The following is a 20,766-nucleotide window of genomic DNA, read 5'->3' as shown; positions in this document are numbered from 1 at the left end:
TGATGGGGCAGCTACAATTTGGAATTGGTCATCCCTAGACAGTAAAAGGGACATGTCATATAACAAGACATAAACTACAATTGTACATGTCCAATCCCTGGCTATTTAGAAAGACCCAGTCTTTGTCAATCTAGCTTGGTTGGTTTGCATGTACTTAGATTCACCCAAATGTTCAACTGTCGTCGTACCTGATACATCAACTACGTTCATATATTCTCACACAAATTAAATATACTGTATTTTAGGGCCGAGTTATGTGGTTAGATAAGCAAAATTATTCAGATAAAGGTACAATATTTGTCTTTTTAAAGGAGAAAAGAAACAGATGTCATTTGAAATGTTTCTCCATTATAATTAGGCCTGGGCATGAAATTACACTACGCTCAGAGTTTGTGGAGTTTTTCCCACTCTGGGCTCCACTTAGAGAGCCGAGTTCTGCAGAGTTTTTCCTCTTCTGCGGCTCGCCAACATTAAGTTGTCAAACGCAAGTGAAGAAAATTTTACTCCGGACCACCTCCCAGCGAGATTTCTTAACACGGGCAGTCGTGGCTGGCCGCTACTACTCATGTTGAGAAACCTTCTGCTCTCGTTGAGGAAGCTGCCACTCGAGCAGAACATGTACTCGAGCGTCAGAAAGAAGCAGCACCCTCTTGTGCATGATGCAATAGGCACTGATTTTACAGCGTTAAAAATCAGTGCAAGCAGCACAGCGTATCGCACTCCAACGGTTACGGAACTCCACACAGCGTGGCGTAGTTTTTTGGGTCACTTCGCAGAGTTCCATTTAGCGGAATACCGCCCAGGCTGAATTATAATACTCAAAAGCGGTCAACAAGGAAACAGTAAAGGGGTATTTTGACCACTATATGCACAATGCCATGCCAAATTTCCATGACATACATAGATTCAGAGAAAGGGTGAGGGAGAGAACCAGTACATTATATCTGTTCATTTTCCTCTTGTAGCACTTATCGATCCAGCCTCACCCCAATTCTGAATGCACTAGTTTTATGCCACTGAAATCAAGAGCCCCTTCGGAATTCCTGCCCTGTGTTCACCTTTAGAGGGCACCCTCCTAATGCAAGGATCAGTTTGAAACTAGAGTTTTAACTGTTGATTAAAAGGTAGAAAATTCTCAAACATTTCAGTACCATATGAAAAGAGAAAGGACGTTTGTTTTTTTATATTGTGGACCGTGTTACTGCAGTGCCACGGTTAACTGAAGGCAATTGCACTGCAGAGAGCAAATACATTTCTGCTGTGGGTTGCACCGGGTGCCCCAAATGAGGGTGTGCGTGGGCGCAAGCTGGGACAGTGAGGAAGGGTAACCCTTTAAACTTCCAAAATGAGCACATCAACTACTTGAACAAAGAAAGACTGCTTCCATTTTAGGTCTCGCGTGGCATTGCAGCGCAAAGCGCTGCCTGCTAGGCGAGAGATATTGTAAGAGAATAGATTTTAGAAGGGGGCTCGAAACCCCGCCCATCATTTTCATTGGGTCACGTCAGTGTTTATGCTAAACACTGGCTTCCCATTGAAAATGATGCTTCTTCCCCACTGCCCTTTCTCTTTTTGTCCGGCCCATCCGGGCTAGCTCTCTGCTCCACGGCTGTTGTGAAGCAATTTGTTATCTTTATGAGAGCCATCTGTTTCTAATTAGCGTGTCCTCGAGCGAGCGCGCTTGTTTTCATCTTGTCCTTAGATTACTCTTCTTCATAAGGGCTGATTAGTTAAACAGAGTACTGTATTTATTACTATTTTTAGGGGGGAGGATGTCTAAATTTCCCCCCTGTGAAAGGCTTCCAAAAAAGTTGTTTTGGGAAGTATGAAATGCATTTTTATGTCAGCTTTATCCATGAGATCAACTCGAGATTCATAGATCTGGCCCTGTGTGCCCAGAGATGATTGTATTTTTTGGGGTCCGCCTTGATGGGGGCTGTTGGCTGTGATTTAGTGGAGAGAGGCATGGGTTTGCTTTGCCCTCTCTGTTCAATGTCATGTCTTGGAAAAGGCGAGGGTGGGAGCAGGGGCCTGTACCATTCATCTGCGCCACTCTAAGTAAGTGGTAGCCCTCCGTCCCTGGGGGCACTCAACAGTGAATCCCAGTTTGGCCCAGCTTTTAGAATTCACTGCAAACTGCCATAAGCGCCGCATTTGTAGGCCAAGGCCCGAGCGCAGCCCTGAGATGGACACCCATGCGCACAAAAAGCAGCGAGCGGGCCACATCTGCGGCGGCCCCATCGAGAATGTATGCAGCGATGACAAAAAAACCACAACAATGGCGTAGAGCGGTGCTTAATCTTTATCTGTTGAAATCGGCAGCTTTAGTGAGTGGTGGGGGCTGTGGCGCAGAACCAAGCCCAGCAGGAGCCGAAGTGTCCGGTAGAGTGGAGGGGACACCACGCGCGCACGTGGCTCTTTGTCGACCTGTTTGGCATCTGCGCCTCCCTCGTCCCTTCACGCGCGTATAAATGTGGAATGTGTCTGCAAAGAGGCCCCACTGCCTGCTTTTCACACAGAGCTCTAAATTGTCGCCGGCTTACTCTCTTCCCTGCTCAATGCGGTTCATTTACAAGGATGGCCCCGGCTGCCAAAGCGTGTGACGAGCAAGGTCGAGGGGGCTACAGTTCCTAATGCGATGCTCAACCCCGCCCCCTGCTGGGACCCCGCACATAATGCTACATAAATACAGAATTATGCACGGCTGCGCTTAATGCAGGCGGAAGCGCCACTCAATCGCATGGCTGCCGCAATGGGCTATTAGCTAGCAACAGAAATTGTCTTGGCGCCTTGCAGCAGATGGGGCAAATATTTTACAAAGCAGTTTTACACACAGAAAACATTTGGGTTACGTGGTAATGATGGTTGTTCTGTCTGGCGTTAGGTGCACATTTGCTGAATATTTCTTCTTTTCTTTGTGTTATTTTGTGTTCTGTATTTTTAAATCTGCAGCGCAAGGGGGGGCATCTCTTGGGGGTTATGCACCTAGTGGGGGCCTTTCACAGAGCGCCAGCCGAAGGGAAGAGGCATCTATCAAGGGCGCTGTCCATGGGGGCTTTTTGGAAGAGGTGTGGCGCAGCGGTCAGGGTGACTGACACTGGAATCTGGGGCTCACGGTTCGATCCCCAGTACCAGCAGCAGGTCAGCCCTGCACCATGTGACTCTGGGCAATAGCTTGCTTAATCTTCCCGAGGGCCTCCAGCGCCGGAACACCACATTGGAGGTAGCTGTGCCCTTTACAAATACTGGTATTTCATATTTATTTGAAACGCTTCGCGCGGAATCCTACCACATTTCCCAGTTTAAACGCAAGGCCATCCTCGAAAACTCACACTTGATATCTTTAAGAGAAGAGCCTTCATCAAAGTTTTTTTTTTTGTCTTCCTCACAGTTTTTTCCGGGAAAAACTCACACTTGATATCTTTAAGAGATGAGCCTTAATCAAAGTTTTTTTTTTGTCTTCCTCACAGTTTTTTCCGGGAAAGTTACTACTTTGTGGTTTGTAATAGTAGCATCTTCTCTAGGAGCTATTCAAGGAGTTTTAAGACTAGAAGTACCTCAGGGGCTGGGAACACGCATGTCTTTAAGGAGATACTAAAGGGAGAAGCCCTTTCCTCATGGTCTTTTATCTGCAGGGCACACGTCTTAAACAAGCATTTGCAATGCAATAGGTCTCGCAGTTGAGAGCGTTTGAGCTATTGGCATTGTAAACGGCAATGCCTTTCATTTACGTGTTGGTTTTTAAAATATAAATAAAAGGAATCGTCATGTACAATGCCAATAGCTTAATCTCTCGCAAATGCAAGACCATTTGCATTGCAAATGCTTGTTGAAATGGCAGCTTGGGACAGGAGCACAAGTTTGGAAATGCTTGCACACTACTGAGTATGATCTAACTGGGGATATGTGAGGCCTTTGTAAAGCTTCTGCATAATCCACCACGGCTTCTTCCTGATATAGGTGGTCAAAATTGGATGTATGATGGTACAACGCGTGCTTTTACAACGCGTACCGTTACCACGCAGGTTTTACAACGCAAGTCGTTACAACGACTTGCGTTGGGGGCGCTGGATAGTGAATAGTTTAATTTCCTATTCCAACTCCAGTCCCCGTGGATAGTAGGGAAGGAGTTGGATAGTAAATTAAACTATTCCCTATCCTACAGCGCCCTCCAGCGCAAGTCGTTGTAACGACTTGCGTTGTAAAACCTGCGTGGTAATGGTACCGCGTTGTAAAACTTTCGTGGTAAAGGATGTTTCCCGTCAAAATTGTTGTGGTTATTCTTTGTAATGTAAAAATTTGACGGAAATACATCCCTGCAAAAGGTCACGATACCAGGAATGTTTGCTCGATGTCAACTTTTTTGAAGTTGACATTATGGGACGCCCAACCACTCCATTACAAAACATACCAGGGCTGGCTTTAGCGCTGGTGGCATCCAGTGCGACAATGATTTTTGGTGCCCCCACTCCCATGACCTTCTCCTCGGATTCTCTCACTACTACTGGGCAAAAATGCCCCTCAACTCTCCAATTATAAGTTATTGCTAAACACAGAGAAACCCCTGAGGTCAGAGTCCCCCTTCAAAGATCAGCGCCCAGTGGAATCGTACCGGTCGCACTGCCCTAAAGCCGGCCATGACACATACAGCATTGGTGACTTCGACCTTCCTTTGTCTGTAAGTAAACAGTAATGAAAAGCAATCCACCACGCTGCATCTCACTGAGATAGGTATACAAAATGGTATCAGTTCTTGCAGCGCAATGCCATATAGACCGTGCTTTTAAGTAAGACATTTGACAAGTCGCAGAAACATGCAGCTAGGATAATATAATGGATACAATGCCACAACCCCATAATAGATATAATGACGATCTTTCACTCGCTGCTGAATTACAATTCTACAATGTCTTTATGCCTCACAAACCTTTGCATGCCTACAAAGACATTACCTCTGCCATCCCGAGAGTACTCACACCACCAAATTTAGAGGTGCCCACTGGCCCAAAGGACAACTCTGTACACTGAAAGGAACCACCATAACAGCGGTTACTTTCAATGAAGGAACGACTGTGGTGGCAGTTTCATTCAAGGTACAAACATGTTATTGTACAGCCGCCGCTTTGTTTGATGAACGTACATCAAACTTGTCAAATGTTTTTGTTTTTCAAAAACAATCTCCCAAAAGGGGATTCTGTTTCTGAATAACAAAAAACGTATGAGCTTCATTCCTTCAGAGATCTCCACCATGGTGATGGGGTAGGGGGAGGGGTGGGATTGTTTGTTTTGTTGTCCCTCATCGTAGGTTTAACCTGGCAGTAAGGGATAGGGGAAAAAAGACATTACACTGACTGCCCAAAATATGGCGGACAATGAAATGCCCTTCCTTACTCCAACGGGCAATCAGAGGAAGTATTCGATAAATGAAGCCAACATGGGCTCCATCAACGGAATAGTAAGTTCTGCCAGTCTATAAATGAGGTGGGTGAAGGAGGGTTTGGCGGACAGGGCACTCCATCATATTTGCAACAGAGAACCCTATCCGCCAAACTCTAAATAAGACCCCAAATGCTGAAGGCTCAGTCTTCTCCCACAACACCCAAGACTTGAAGCAGTTCTGTGCTAAAAGTATAAGAATCAGTATTCTACATGTTATTCATGATAGAAGAAAACATAAAACTTAGGAAATCCTGCCACCAGTTGTAAAATCTCCAGTTCTATGGCTCGCTCTGAAGCTGAATTCTCTCGCTTTTATGTCACAACTACCTGAGTGTGGGGAATACAGGCCCCTTTCATGGACTCCTAATCTCAACGAAACAACTCGAAATATTCATCACTACCCTATAGAAACTTCCCAGTACACAAACTCAGCAACACCTGCTGTTGCTGTTTCTTAGACTGTACTCATACTTTTATTTCATACGGTTTAATGTGTATAAGATTCCATGACTTTTCAAGAAATCACCCTGGTTAAATTAGAGTACAGGCAGGACCATCCCTCAGAAAACATACACAATTCTAGAGTGGAAACAGATCATTTCTGCTCTAGAGTCCCCAAAAAACCTCAATATCCATGCCCACTTTTGCCGCATTCAGCATTTAATTATGAGTACGCATCCAACCCAAACTAAGGGGACACAGTTCTATTAAATAAAATATCACAATTTCTAGGGAACGTCTTTAGGCCCCCCTTTTATTGTGTGATTCGGTATGCGACGTATCAATGGTTTACGGTGATGATTCTGAACATTGCAAAGTTACAGACGCCTGAAAGAATTAGGCAACTCATTTGAAAAGGGGAATTGGTCCCCTTGGGACTCCTTCTCCTTTGTGAATGTTGGAAAAAGTTTATTTGTGTGCAGGTCGTGATCCAGAGGCCCAATGACAACTCTTAAACATACTTTTAAAAAAAAGTAAACTTTTTTTTTTTAAGCACAGCCCCTTTTCTTTAAGTAGGCAGACTGCATTTTTAAAACAAGAATGCATTATTCAAGCTTTAAAATTAAATGTTGATTACCCTCTATCACAGAAACCTCCTACCAGCAGGGGCAGCCATTGTTTCTCTAAAGCTATACAACCTATCTGCAGGGCATTTAAGTTGGCCGGGTACCTTTGAGTCTCAGACCCGATAGTATTTAAAATGGATATTGAAAAAGGTCCCTTTCAGACCCTGAATTCATAGCCTTAACTTTTCATGCAAAAACACTGATCGATTTTTGAACGAATAGGGTAAAAAAAAACGTTACGGTAATCCACGCTACTCCTGCTTATATTTTACATGCTTTCCATAATCTTGAATTCTCTATGTTTGTTTGCTTTTTCCAGGATGTTGTGTTACATTTTTCAGGCAGCATATTACTCTTGTCTAGTGTGTAATTTAAATGGAGTCACATCCAGGTGTTTATGACGGGGCATATTTGAGTTGTGGCTAAAGGTAGTACGAGTTTCTCCCAGTGCCCGTCAATAGGGGAAAAAAGGTGTTCAAAATACGTGCTCATGCAATCCTTGGCCTCTCTGCAAAGCGCACAGAGCAATGGCCATGCATGTATGCCAACTGCAGTTGTGATTCTATGCAAATATGTGGGTATGGTGGCACTCTATGGACATTTTAGTGTTTAAGCTTAATCCACGCATTTAATCATTTAGACCCCACCTCTTTTAGCCCCCCTCAACACGTTTTTCATCCTACTTAGAGCCCTGCCGATATATCTGTCCACCTTTTCCCATTGATTTTATGTTTGTTTTAAATGAGGAAAGTTTACAGGTTGCTGCCTATATTATTTGAATTTATGGGTTTAACTGGTATAAGAAATACATGAAATTAAACTATTCATATATGTTTGTTAAAGGATCTGGAATTCCAAAACTGGGTAGACCTAATCAGTGTCCAAGAATATTGGTGACGGTCCCATGATGGAGAACACAGTATCAGGAAGAGATGACAGCAATTCGGCAAGGCATAGCACATAGAAAGAGGGTTTTGTATAACTGATGTGGAGAGAGCATGTGGTGTGTCTAACTGATGTGGAGAGAGCATGTGGTGTGTGTTATCAGATATCGTGGAGAGAGCATGTGGTGTGTGTTATCAGATGATGTGCAGAGAGCATGTGGTGTGTGTTATCAGATGATGTGGAGAGAGCATGTGGTATGTCAAACTGATGTGGAGAGAGCATGTGGCGTGTGTTATCAGATGATGTGGAGAGAGCATGTGGTGTGTGTTATCAGATGATGTGGAATGTCTAACAAATATGGAGAGAGCATGTGGTGTGTGTTGTCAGATGATGTGGAGAGAGCATTTGGTGTGTGTCATCAGATGATGTGGAGAGAGCATGTGGTATGTCTAACTGATGCGGAGAGAGCATGTGGTGTGTGTTATCAGATGATGTGGAGAGAGCATGTGGTATGTCTAACTGATGTGGAGCGAGCATGTGGTGTGCGTAATCAGATGATGTGGAGAGAGCATGTGGTGTGTGTTATCAGATGATGTGAAGAGAGCATGTGGTATGTCTAACTGATGTGGACAGAGCATGTGGTATGTCTAAGTGATGTGGAGAGAGCATGTGGCGTGTGTTATCAGATGATGTGGAGAGAGCATGTGGTGTGTGTTATCAGATGGTGTGGAGAGAGCATGTGGTGTGTGTTATCAGATGATGTGGAGAGATCATGTGGTGTGTCTAACTGATGTGGAGAGAACATGTGGTGTGTGTTATCAGATGATGTGGAGAAAGCATGTGGCATGTCTAACTGATGTGGAGAGAGCATGTGGTATGTCTAACTGATGTGGAGAGAGCATGTGGTGTGTCAAACTGATGTGGAGAGAGCATGTGGCGTGTGTTATCAGATGATGTGGAGAGAGCATGTGGTGTGTGTTATCAGATGATGTGGAGAGAGCATGTGGTATGTCTAACGGATGTGGAGAGAGCATGTGGTGTGTGTTATCAGATGATGTGGAGAGAGCATGTGGTATGTCTAACTGATGTGGGGAGAGCATGTGGTGTGTGTTATCAGATGATGTGGAGAGAGCATGTGGTATGTCTAACTGATGTGGAGAGAGCATGTGGTATGTCTAATTGATGTGGAGAGAGCATGTGGTATGTCTAACTGATATGGAACAAGCATGTGGTGTGTGTTATCAGATGGTGTGGAGGGAGCATGTGGTATGTCTAACTGATGTGGAGAGAAGATGTGGTGTGCGTTATCAGATGATGTGGAGAGAGCATGTGGTGTGTGTTATCAGATGATGTGGTGAGAGCATGTGGTATGTCTAACTGATGTGGAGAGAGCATGTGGTGTGTGTTATCAGATGATGTGGAGAGAGCATGTGGTATGTCTAACTGATGTGGAGAGAGCATGTGGTGTGTGTTATCAGATGATGTGGAGCGAGTATGTGGTGTGCATTATCAGATGATGATATGTTTTTTTTTTGGTGAGTTTGTCCAGGAGGATGTAGAGGTTTCGGGCATGGTCTGTAGGAGTGGGTGAGGGTCCTAGTTCAGCAAACCACCAAGAGTCGGTGTTCCCGAAGATCAGTTCTTCTGTTTTTTCTGTGTTGAGTTTGAGGCAGTCGTTTTGCGTTCAGTTGGCGACGCTTGTTCAGACTAGCTTATGAAATTATAACTTACAGTTCATTGAGATATTAAGTTTCGTAGAACCCCGGGCAATACATATTTGGGGCTCCCTATTTGGAATACATTTGAATTTATTACCACTTTTAGGCTCAATTGAAGTCCCTGTGATGCCAAAAAAGACTGAATCATGTTAAACCTTCAGAACCCGGGGCCGGCAAAAGCATCTAAAAGCCCAAGCTGACTGCAGTCCACCAGCCAAGTACTATCAAAGAAGCTTGAACAAACATTGATAAAGATATTTCTTTTTGAGTTTGGGTCTAGATCTTTTACTTGCAAAAACATTTTATGTGAATATCCAGCCAGCTTGATATTCCTATTTCAGGGAAATTGTAAAGCGCTCTGATATCCTTCGGGATCAAGTATGCGCTATATAAAACTTTATAAATAAATAAATAGAAATAAATAAATAAATAAATACAATATGATGGGGCAGCCTGCACCTGGCTGACTCCTCACCCTGGCCACGTCAGAAAAACAGTAGGTAGTGGGTGTAGAAAGGTTGGTGATGTAGGTCGAGACAGCCAGGTGAATGGGCTAGTAGAGTGACCCTCGTGCCTAAGTCAAGTCAAAATTCTTAAAACTTTCTTTTGCAACTATTTCCGGCACTATCTTGGACTGCTTTTTTTGTAGGGTCAACACGAGACAGAGTTACTGTAGAAATGCGTTGCTTTGACGTTTTTAGATAAGTCTTCCTTTTGTGGTGTTGCAGATTTGAAACGCACCTTTCCAGTGTAACTAAAGTTATAATATACATTACTTGAATGCTGAGACCCAATGAGGGTAAGAGCGCACTATATAAACAACCGTCCTTTTCGTAGAGTATTCCCATGATGGTGCAGTGGTTTTATCAAATGATAGGTCAATATTCCAATCTACAGCTATGGACTTTACATACTGGACCTCAATATCCCTATAGTTATCCTATGGATTTAACTAGCTGCATCTGAAAAACACATTTCCACTTAGACTAAGGCAGTGAAAGCAGCTGATTACATTGTAATAATCCCTCGTAATGCTGAGGGTTCGGCACCATAGAGTAAGATATTCATAGAGTAAAGGTGCAATTTTAGCCACCGAGAGCTATTTACATTGAGAGGCTTTGCTTTCAGGGGCTGTGCAACCCCGTCGAAGCTTGAACAGGGCCTGCAGCGATTGTTTACCTTTCCCCGCGCGAACCTTCCAACCTCTGACCTGAGGTGTGACTGACAGATACAAATTATGTCTCCTAAATACACACACGTGCGGGTCAGTGCCCTTATTAACATCTGTGTTGAATTGTGCCCTAAGTGACCTGGGCAGTTACGAGTGTGATTCTTGGACTTTACAGCTTCCAGGTGCAGAACCAGACTTCCAGAGGGCCAAGTCGGGTCATGACATCAGCCCCGCTGCACAAATGCCGTCCATTTATAAACTCCCCCCCCCTCCCCCCACCCCACCCCAACATAAACCAACCTGACAAGAAAGAGGTCATGGAATAGGAAATAATGACGGACGAGGCTCCCCTAGCCCCAACTGGTGAGCTCCTGCCACTCGCCGAGTGCCACTCTCCTCGGTCTATATCATGGGCGAGCCAGGCCCACGCCCAGGGCGCTGTCCTTCAGAGGGGCGCAGGAACTTCCTGCCATAGTCTCCCTAGGCCTTAGACCTAGTGCCAAAGTGCTTAAATACTTTTTGGGAAGGCTGCTGTTTACCGTGTCCTCTTTAGGTTTGGTTTTCTTCTCGTGAATCACCTTAACCTTAACCCTTCAAACGTTTTAGCCACAGGTAATAAAAGTCGAGTGAGAGAGAGCATAGCAAAGGCCGGCTCTGCCCCTCGGACTAAACAATAAAGACTCCCCCTCGCATTCTCCTCCAATCCCAAGGATTCCCCACAGGACTTTGCGTCCCGTTTACCAATTTCCTTAGGTCGGCGTCGTTTTTTCGTCGAAATAACGTCCTTTGTTTGTGTCTTTCCTTTGGTGGGATGTCTTTCTTAAACTCACATGAAGTTTTTAGGTGTTTTTTTATTGATTTACACGAACCGCTTCTCTAGACTGAAGTGTGCAAGAAAAGACATAGACATGCTTTTCCGTTTTTTCTATCCTGCTAGTCAGTCGACGGCTTAGCATCTATGTGTTTTTTTAATTGACATCAAATTTGGAATCTAAGCATTCTGAATCCTTAACTTTCCGAGACCAAGGGGCACATGCATCAAGATAATTTGTGATTGCAAACAGTGTGAATCGCAAAAAACAGCTGTTTGCAATCGCAAAATAGCACTATGCAATGCATCATTGAAAATCGCAAATTTTGATGTGAAATCGCTAATTTTGCGATTCCTAATTTTGCATTCATGAAATAACTATTCCTTATTTGCGAATTCGCAAATATGGATTCACAAACCAATTCATAAAAAATTCACAATTTGCGATTACGCTAGAATTCACTGTTTAGCACATGCAAAATAGCACCAATTCACATAAGGTGTTAACCAACTGAAAACTATTTAAACAGGCCCACAATGCCTCATAATGTTTCACAATGGCCGCGCTGTACGTCATGGCGAGGAGGATGAGGATACAAGCAGCAGCATAGAGAAGAAGGAGGATACAGGAACGCATTTTTAGAGTGCGCATTACATTGTTGGGACAGATCAGTGAAGATATTATTAAGAAATATAGGTTGAATTCATCCATGATCTATTATCTGGTAGCTAAATTAGATCCACTACTGCAGCATCAGACTAGCAGAACACACGCCATCCCCACCCATGTGCAGGTCCTTTACTCACTGCACCTCCTAGCCTCAGGTAGCTTCCAGAGGGTAATAGCTGCAGCTTTTTTTATTTTAAAAGTTTTGTATAGCGCTAGCTAGATCCATAGGTATCAGAGCGCTTCACATACACATTGTGAAAAACAGAAGGGCCTTACATTACCTAGGAGGCTGACAGTAAGTAAGCAAACCACGGATAAAGAATACAGCATGAACAATAAATAACTGTGCAATTGAGGGGGAGAAAAAAAACAAGGTGATTAGCATCCTCAACAATTCATCAACAATCCTTGAATGGGAGTCAACTCGGAGTATTGAGGTCTAGGTTAGTAGATATTGTTCAGGAAAGCTTTTGTTAAGGAGATGGAGTTTGAGGTCCCTTTTGAAACAGGAGAAGGAGGGGTTGCATCTGAGGACTCCCGGGAGAGCGTTCCATATCCTGGGAGCGTTGCCAGAAGACGATCGGTATTGGGTGTCTTTTTTTTATTTTTGGCGGAATGAGGAGTGAGTTGGAGCTTCTCAGTGATCTGGCTTTACCTGCTCTAACCAGTTTGCTGTTCAGGTAGCTGGGGGCCGGAGAGTGGAGGGTTTTGTGTGTGATGCAGGCCAGCTTGTAAATACATCTCCCTTCCATGGGAAGCCATTTCAGGGAGTTGAGAGCTGGAGTGATGTGTTTAAATCTTTTTACTCCAGATACAAGTCGAGCGGCCATGTTTAGCACTGCCCTTAGAGGGGCTAAGCGAGCTTTAGGAGTCCCTGTAAGGATGGCGTGCCCATAGTCGATTTTAGAGAGAACCAGGGATTGAACTACTGTCTTGAGGTCATCATGGGGAAGAAAAGGTTTCAATTTCTTGAGGTGTTTAAGCGAGAAAAGAGCACTTTTTGCAGAGATTTTGATGTGGGCCTCAATTGATAGGTTCTTGTCAGGGGTGATGCCTAGAGACTTAACTGAATCGGATGGAACGAGGGGGCGGTTTAGTGCAATCAGATTCTTGAGCCACTCTTGGATAGGACGATGGTTGCTTTTTGGAGTGAATAGGATCAGTACCGTTTTATCTGGGTTGAGCTTTAAGTGATTGATGTTGAACCAAGTTTGGATCTCCGTTAGAGTGGTATTGAGATGTTGGATGTCATCGGGGGACTTGATTTTGAAATAGATTTGGGTGTCATCCGCGTAAAGGTGGTAACTCACTCCAGCTTTTCTCAAGATGATTGTGAGGGGCTCCATGAAGAGATTGAAGAGGGACGGGGAGAGGATTGAGCCTTGTGGTACCCCAAGTGTGACTTTTGTTGGCTTCGAGAGACAGGAGTTGATTTAAATTTGTTGCGAGCGATGCTGGAGGAAAGAGGTGAACCATTTTAGTACAGTACCATTTATGCCGGAGCGCTTCAACAAGGTCTCCGGAAGAGCTGGATGATTAACTGTGTTGAATGCCTCAGATAAGTCAAAAAGGATGAGTAGGCAGGCATCACCATCATCTATGGCTTTGCGAATGTCGTCCGAGATGTTGAGTATGGCTGTTTCAGTGCTACAGCCTTTCCTGAATCCCGATTGAAAGGTGTCGAGGAGGTTGAACTCATCAATGTGTTTATTGAGTTGGTGGAGAACACATGACACATTTTTTTGCAAGGAATGGGGGTTTGAGATAGGTCTGACGTTGTTCAGATCATTAGGGTCGGCCCCTGGTTTCTTGAGAATGGGCGTGATTTGTCCTAGTTGAAGGGAGTCTGGGACACAGCCTGAGGTGAGAGGGACGTTGATGATTTTTGTCCAGAAAGGGGAGATGGTGTGGTTGAGTTCTTTTATGATTGTGGAAGGGAGGGGGTCCATGGTGTGGGAGGAAGGTTTTAGATTAGAAATTATCTTGAAGACCTCGATTTCCGCCATTAGCTCAAAGTCGAACCAGTGCGCATTGTTTTTTAGCTGAAGGCCGGTCTGATTGTCCTTATACAGAGCTCTTTCTGCGTGGTCAAGGGAAGTAGAAGGGGGGCAGGTTAAGAGGGAAGGAGTGTTTGCGGTTTGTATGAAGGATTGATCAATTTTAGAGACTTTATTAGTAAAGAAGGTGGCAATTTCTTCACATCGCTCATTTGTGGCTTCGATATCTTGAGAGGAGGTGCCGTTAGTTTGGCTTTTGACAATGCTGAAGAGTTCTCTCGGTCTGTTTTTCGCCAGATCTAGTTGGCTGCGGAAAAAGGATGCCTTTTCACTGAAAATTTGTTTTTTGTATGCCTGCCGAGCAGATCTAAGTTGTGTTAGGTGTAAGGTCGAGGGTTTGAGCCTCCAAGCCCTTTCCGTTTGTCTGAGTTGGCGCCGTTCATCGTTTAGCTCCACGTTAAACCAGGGTTTCGATTTGTTTTGCCTCTGTGGTTTGAGTTTGAGTGGAGCTACTTAGTCTAAAACCTCTGTCATTTTAGAGTTAAAGTGTGTAGTGAGGTCATCAGACGTCCATGATGAGGGATGAAGTTGGAGATGTGGATAAATCATGGATTCAAATTCGGTTAATGGTATTTTTTTAATGTTTCTGGTCAAGAGTTTAGGTTTGACGTCACAAATAGGTTGGTGGCTGACAGGTGTGTTAATCCTGAACAGAATGAGGTGGTGGTCGGACCAATCAATGGGAGAAATCGCTCTCAGAGAGACCAGTTTGTTGTTGGTAATGATCGCATCTAGTGTGGCACCTTTGATGTGAGTTGGCTTATTGCATAGTTGTTTGAGGTTATGTATTTCCAGAAGGTTGGATAGGTTCAGGACAGTGGAGTCTTTAGGGTCGTTCCAGTGGATATTGAGGTCACCCAGGAACACGTCTTTGGTATCTGTCAAGGAGAACCGCGTTATTAGGTCTGTTAGTTCTTCGGGAAAGAGAGTACGTTCTCCAGGCGGATGGTAGATGGTGTGGAATTTGATGGATGAGGGTCCCTTAGCGGTGAGTTCGACACCCAGGTATTCAAACGATAGGTATTCTGCAGGTTTAAGATTGGTAATCTGTATTCCAGCTTTGTGGATGATGGCTAGTCCCCCTCCAGTTTTGATCGGCCTGTCTTGTCTGATTATGTTGTACCCTGGGGGGGGTGAGAATGTCAAGGATGGGGGTAGAGTGGACATTGAGCCGGGATTCAGTGAGGAAAGCGATGTCAATTTCTACAGCGAGAAGAGCTTCAGCAATGTCAGTGGCGTGTTGTACTGCTGGTCAGGCAAGACCCTCCACTCATGGCGGAAGTTTTACACACGACTATCTAACGGATGGCACGGGGAGACCACCCTGTCCTCAGCCCTCCCTGCCGCAGCACTCACCTGCTGGAAGCCCGGGGGGGAGGCATGAAGACCCGAGGGCTCCACTCCGGGACCGAAAGGATGAGCACTGCCCAGGGAGGAGGGAAGGAGCCCGGGTTGCACCCCGGGGCTGGGCCACCCTCGTAGGGAGGTCAGCGCTCTAGTTCGGCAAGTGGTGGCAAGGCATGAAATGGAAATGGAAGCCCTGCAGCTCGCCCCATGATTGCGCCCCCGAGCCGGGCGAGGATGATGGTCTGACCGTGCAGGGCCACCGGAGAGATGCGGCCCCCGGGATCCGATGCAAGAACTCTGGAGAGCGGGGTAAGAGCCGGACAAGAGGAGCGACCCGCAGCGGCTACAGAGACCATTTCCTCTCTCGCGCTCTGCAGGCGGGGGCGACTCTTCAAACCACAGATCTCAGCACCAGCCAGAGCAGCTCCCCAGCCCGCCACCCAACAACAGCGGCTCCCCCGGCCCGCTCTGAAGCGGAGCCTGGGCTTCCCGTGCCCCCGGGGGACAGAGCAGCGCCGGAGGCTCCTCTCCACACCAGGGATTTATGGTTCTCCCGGACCTGCAGGATCACCATGCAGCCCCCGCCGAGAAAGGTGAGCCCTGGCCGTGCTCCCCGGCCGCCCCACGTCTGCAGCAGCCCCCGCAATTCTGGGCCAGTAGAGTGCACCCGTGCGGTGCGGCCCCCGGGACACACACGCCCCTCCGCAAAACAAAGCAGCGGGCCGTGAAAACACCAGATGCAGTCAGCAGCCCTGCAGCCACATTCGAAGGAAAGAAACTACGCCATGGACACTCCTGGACTTCTTTACTTTTTCTTTTGTCCTGGCCGCCATTTTGCTGCTGCTCTCGGCCGCTTTTCTCTGGACCCTGACCCGCCATCTTGCCCATTCCCTCGTCCTTTAACCCTTTTCCCTCGTTTCCCCCTTGACGATCCTCAAATGTTTCTTCCCTTTTCTGATTTGCCTTTTCTCCATACCCGTGTATCCCTCCCACCCTCCCTTGGTGCTGTGACTGCATCCCCCCTCCGACCCCACTTAATGGAACTCTGCTTTTCTGTATATAGAGATAACTCTAATCACTAGTATATGCAGTAGACCTTTGTACTCTCTACCATTCCTATGTGACTCTTAGAGTATATCCATTCGTTTCCCTTCCCTATGTATATAGAGATAACTCTAATCACTAGTATATGCAGTAGACCTTTGTACTCTCTACAATTCCTATGTGACTCTTAGAGTATATCCATTCGTATCCCTTTCCTATGTATATAGAGATAACTCTAATCACTAGTATATGCAGTAGACCTTTGTACTCTCTACCATTCCTATGTGACTCTTAACCCCTTCGGCGCTGATGACGAGCTCAGCTCGTCATGAGGTTTACCTGTTGTGCGCTCATGACGAGCTGAGCTCGTCATGACCGCGCGGTTTTAAAAACTTCAGCGCGCAGCGGGAAAACCCGCCGCGCGCATGTGGTTAAAGTATATCCATTCATATATCTTCCCTATGTATTTAGAGATAACTCTAATCACTAGTATATGCAGTAGACCTTTGTACTCTCTACCATTCCTATGTGACTCTTAGGGTATATCCATTCATATCCCTTCCCTATCTATATAGAGATAACTTTAATCATTAGTATATGCAGTAGACCTTTGTACTCCCTACCATTCCTATGTGACTCTTAGAGTATATCCATTCGTATCCCTTCCTTATGTATATAGAGATAACTCTAATCACTAGTTTATGCATTAGACCTTTGTACTCTCTACCATTCCTATGTGACTCTTAGAGTATATCCATTCGTATCTCTTCCTTGAGTGACTTTACTATTTGTACATTTGCAATTTTTCTTTCTGTGTGTATCTCTTCCTTGTGTGACTTTACATATTGTACATTTGTATTTTTTTCTGTTTGTATCTTTTATGTAATGCATGTAATCCTTAGTCCTTATATTTTGCAACTGGTTTTTATGTAAAGCGCTCTGACACCTTCAGGTAAAGTTTGCGCTATATATAATCGCATTAAACAAATAAAGAAATAAAGTAAAAAATCTGCAGTTTAGGAGCATACAAGAGAGAGGGCGGGGAATCTCGATGATGGGGGGAGTTAGGTGGATAGAGGTGTATTGAGCAGGGGGTCTAGGCGAGTGGACAGTATTAGGGATTCTGTTCGTGCCAATAATAACAGGGATGTGGAAAGGGGCAGACTTCTGTTTGGAAGCGAGGTCCGAGTCATTGATCTCATCTGTATTAGGTACCGGAAAGGGCTGGCTCTCCCAGTTGGGGGGCCATGGGAGGTGTTTTGAGTGGGGCCAAGGGAGGTGTATTGAGTGGGGTAGGGGCAGAAATACCCAGGGGGAGGGAGCACGGTGGCTTGGCTCTGTTGAGGAGGTTTTGTTGTAAGTGAAGGAAATCGGCAGTAAGGGAGTTCATTTTCATCTCCATTCTGTTCAGTTGCTGTGTTATAGGCTCCCGGTGGCGGGTTCACCGCCATCGTAATCCCCCCCAAAGTCTCAAATTCAACAGAACATGATTTTTAGACAATCAATCACCCTCTCTCTTTTAAACTTTTTTCATTAAAACATGAAATCTATTACAATCACCTTGGCATACACAATACTATAGCTCATAGTGGCTCATTAGGAATTTAAATGTGGAAAAAATAACATTGATCAGTGAAAATATGATAACAATGTTGCAATTAGCCATGTATTATTCATAGATCTTCAGATATGGGCCTTTGGATTTGGGTTCAGCCCCCCTTAGGCTTCCCAAAACAACACGAGTTAGAACAAGTGGCAGAAATTCACCACGCATATGTAGTATCATAATGTAACATAATGAAGTAAATTTCCCAGATCACACAATTTTCAATTTACTGAAGGCATGGGTTAAAACCCAATAATCAAAGCTCAAAGGCAACAGTTTTGTTAATAGACTACATCCCCTCCCATCATTATTATTGAAAACGTCTTTACTAGCATAATGCTGTCACTGAAAAAACAGGCTCCCAAATATTGGTGTACAGGATATTCATTTTAGGATTGGCAATTAATCTCCACTTTTATTAGTGTATTATTTTGTATGATTAAAAAAATACAGTAGCAATATAAACACACAGGGCTTTATTACCAGTACATCGGTCATGGGATCGCCGTAACTCCAGTGGCGTTCTGACCACCGCCACCCCTGCGGGTCCGCCAGCTCTATTATGAGTGTGGTGGTTGGACAGCCACAATACCATTGCCACTACAAGGATATAGGATCCCGCTGCAGTGACGAAGCTGATTGGAGGCTGAATTTGCAGCAGTGCCGATGCCGGCACAGCAGAGAAAATTACAACCTGCCATTCTACCAAGAATTTCAGGGCAGTGAGCCCGCCATTAAAATGCTTGGCGGAAAGGTAGGAAAAGGGGCCCCCAACAAGGCCCCCGGGCAAATCTGCCCATGGGGGTGGGATTAGGGGCAACAAGATGTGCCCCCTACAAGTCCATGCTCCTGTGTGCACTCTGTGGCATGCACAACATGGTGCATGCCACACAGCGTACACAATGTGGCAGAGGTCCTACAGTAGCGGTGGTATGGCTGCTGGCTGTCATCCTCAGCCAAAGCATACTGCTGCCGTGGGACCACGGCTGTACTGCCCGCCCTAGATTCTACTCGCAATCCAGCGGGTGGGTACACCACAGGCTTGGCAGTCCCCCTGTGAGAGCAGAGGTGGCAGACCTACAGAAGTACCACAAAACACGTAAGCAGGCCCACAGTATCATACAACAGACATTAGACTACAACATTTGATCAAATACATCAATAAAAGGAACCAAAACGGCTCTACCTACGCACATAGGCAAGATTGAAAAGTTGCTATTAATTATCTAACAAAATGGTTCTCAACCTGTGGTCTATAGCCCCCTGAGGGTCTGTGACTCTTTCGAAAATTTCATAATGTTAAAGATTAATAAAGTATACATACATAAAATAGTAATATGTGAAAATTGAAAAATTGAAATGCTCTGTAAATGTGAGGGGATCTAATATCGGAGGCTTAAAATTAAGTTGGTATCCTTAACTTGATTCACAGACACAGTGCAATGCAGCACACCATAAAAAGCTGACAAAAAGAGACTATGGGGCCCATTATGATGTCGGGCGGATTGCCTCCGCCAGGCTGGCGGTGGCCACCGCCGGCCTGGCGGAGGCAGTCCGCCCGACACCAATGCCTGGATCCCCCCTGCCATATTAGGATGGCGGGGGGGACAGCGGCGGACGGAAAGACCGTCCGCCGCTTTACCGCCGCGGTCGCCTTGCGACCGCGGCAGTGATGGAATAATATGGTGGCGGTATCCAATGGACACCGCCAGCCATATTACGATGGCTTAAATTAGTGGCCTTTCCGCGGCGGCAATGCCGCCACAGAAAGGCAGGCGGTGATTGCTGCGGGGGCCCCCTGTGGGCCCCCAGAGTGACAGCCAAAGGGGGGTGGCACACGGGGGGGTACCTGTGGTACCCCCTTGCATGTGCATAACCGCAGCGGCAGGCACCGCGCGGTGCCTGCCGCTTCGATTATGCAAATGCGTGCATTTGTTTTTAACATTGTGGCGGGCGGTGCAGTGAGCACCGCCCGCCACAATGTTAACTTGAGGAATGCGCCCACCACTGTGGCGGGCACATCCTAATGCCAATTTCGGGAACCCCTGCCCTTCAGACGGGCGGTCCCGATCTCCGTTAGGGTGGCGGGCGGACAAAGTCCGCCCGCCATCCTAATGGACCCCCTAGTATTAAGACCAAAACATACAAAGTGATATGCTAGAGTTTGGCATATCTTTTTGGCTTTTAGAAATAAAACTAAATGTTAAAAAGTTTCAACCTACCCTTCAAAGCCAAAATGTAAATATTTGTATTTTTTTGTGTGTGAATTAAAGAAAATATTTGAACATTTGTTTGATGTATAGCAGTTTTGGTAGTTTTGTGTATTTTTTGTGGTTTACATCATACATATAGCTCACGCTGAGGTCTCTGGCTTAAAATAGTGCTTCAGTTGGGGTCCATAGAAGTCATAAAGGTTAAGAACCTCTGATTTAACATAAAAGAAATTCCTCCCAGTGATATCTTCTAAGCCCACACTGCTTTATCCCCCTTTTTCCACAGCTTGGCTAGTGCACTGGATAATCAATCAATTACTTAAAGACAAGACTAAAAAACACAGTTCCACAGAAAAAAATTACAAGTGGCTAAAATGTAGTGAAATTCTGAACAAATTTCACTACATTTTAGCCACTTTATTTTTCAATGGAACTGTGTTTTTTAGTCTTGTCTTTAAGTAATTGATTGTTTTATGTTTGTGCTAGGTAAGTAATACATTATTTTGATATCATGCCATGCACAATCATTTCTATGTATGTTTATGTCATCTTAAAAAAAAAATGTATGAATAAAATGATACAATTTTAACTGTCCTTTGTCTGGTACACTGAGCTTATGTGGCCATCATTTTTCCATGAATAGGACTTGATTCTCAATAAAGTCCCGAGCTGCCTAGGAATGCTATTTACTTTATGATTGTTTCCCTGTCTTAGGAACTACTAGAGGTTTAGGGGGTC

The 20,766-nt window shown here is 45.2% G+C and overlaps 1 protein-coding gene across 1 annotated transcript in view; it reads right to left on the bottom strand.

Annotated features, from left to right (window-relative positions):
- Positions 1-20,766, bottom strand: part of GDF11 (growth differentiation factor 11) — a 731,844-nt gene that overhangs the window by 58,577 nt on the left and 652,501 nt on the right. The window lies entirely within an intron of this gene.

The sequence above is a fragment of the Lissotriton helveticus genome, chromosome 1_1 (genome assembly GCF_964261635.1).
Source record: "Lissotriton helveticus chromosome 1_1, aLisHel1.1, whole genome shotgun sequence".
Classification (NCBI taxonomy): domain Eukaryota; kingdom Metazoa; phylum Chordata; class Amphibia; order Caudata; family Salamandridae; genus Lissotriton; species Lissotriton helveticus.
The sequence above is the reverse complement of the archived record's forward strand: the minus strand, read 5'-3'. Positions and strand labels throughout refer to the sequence as shown.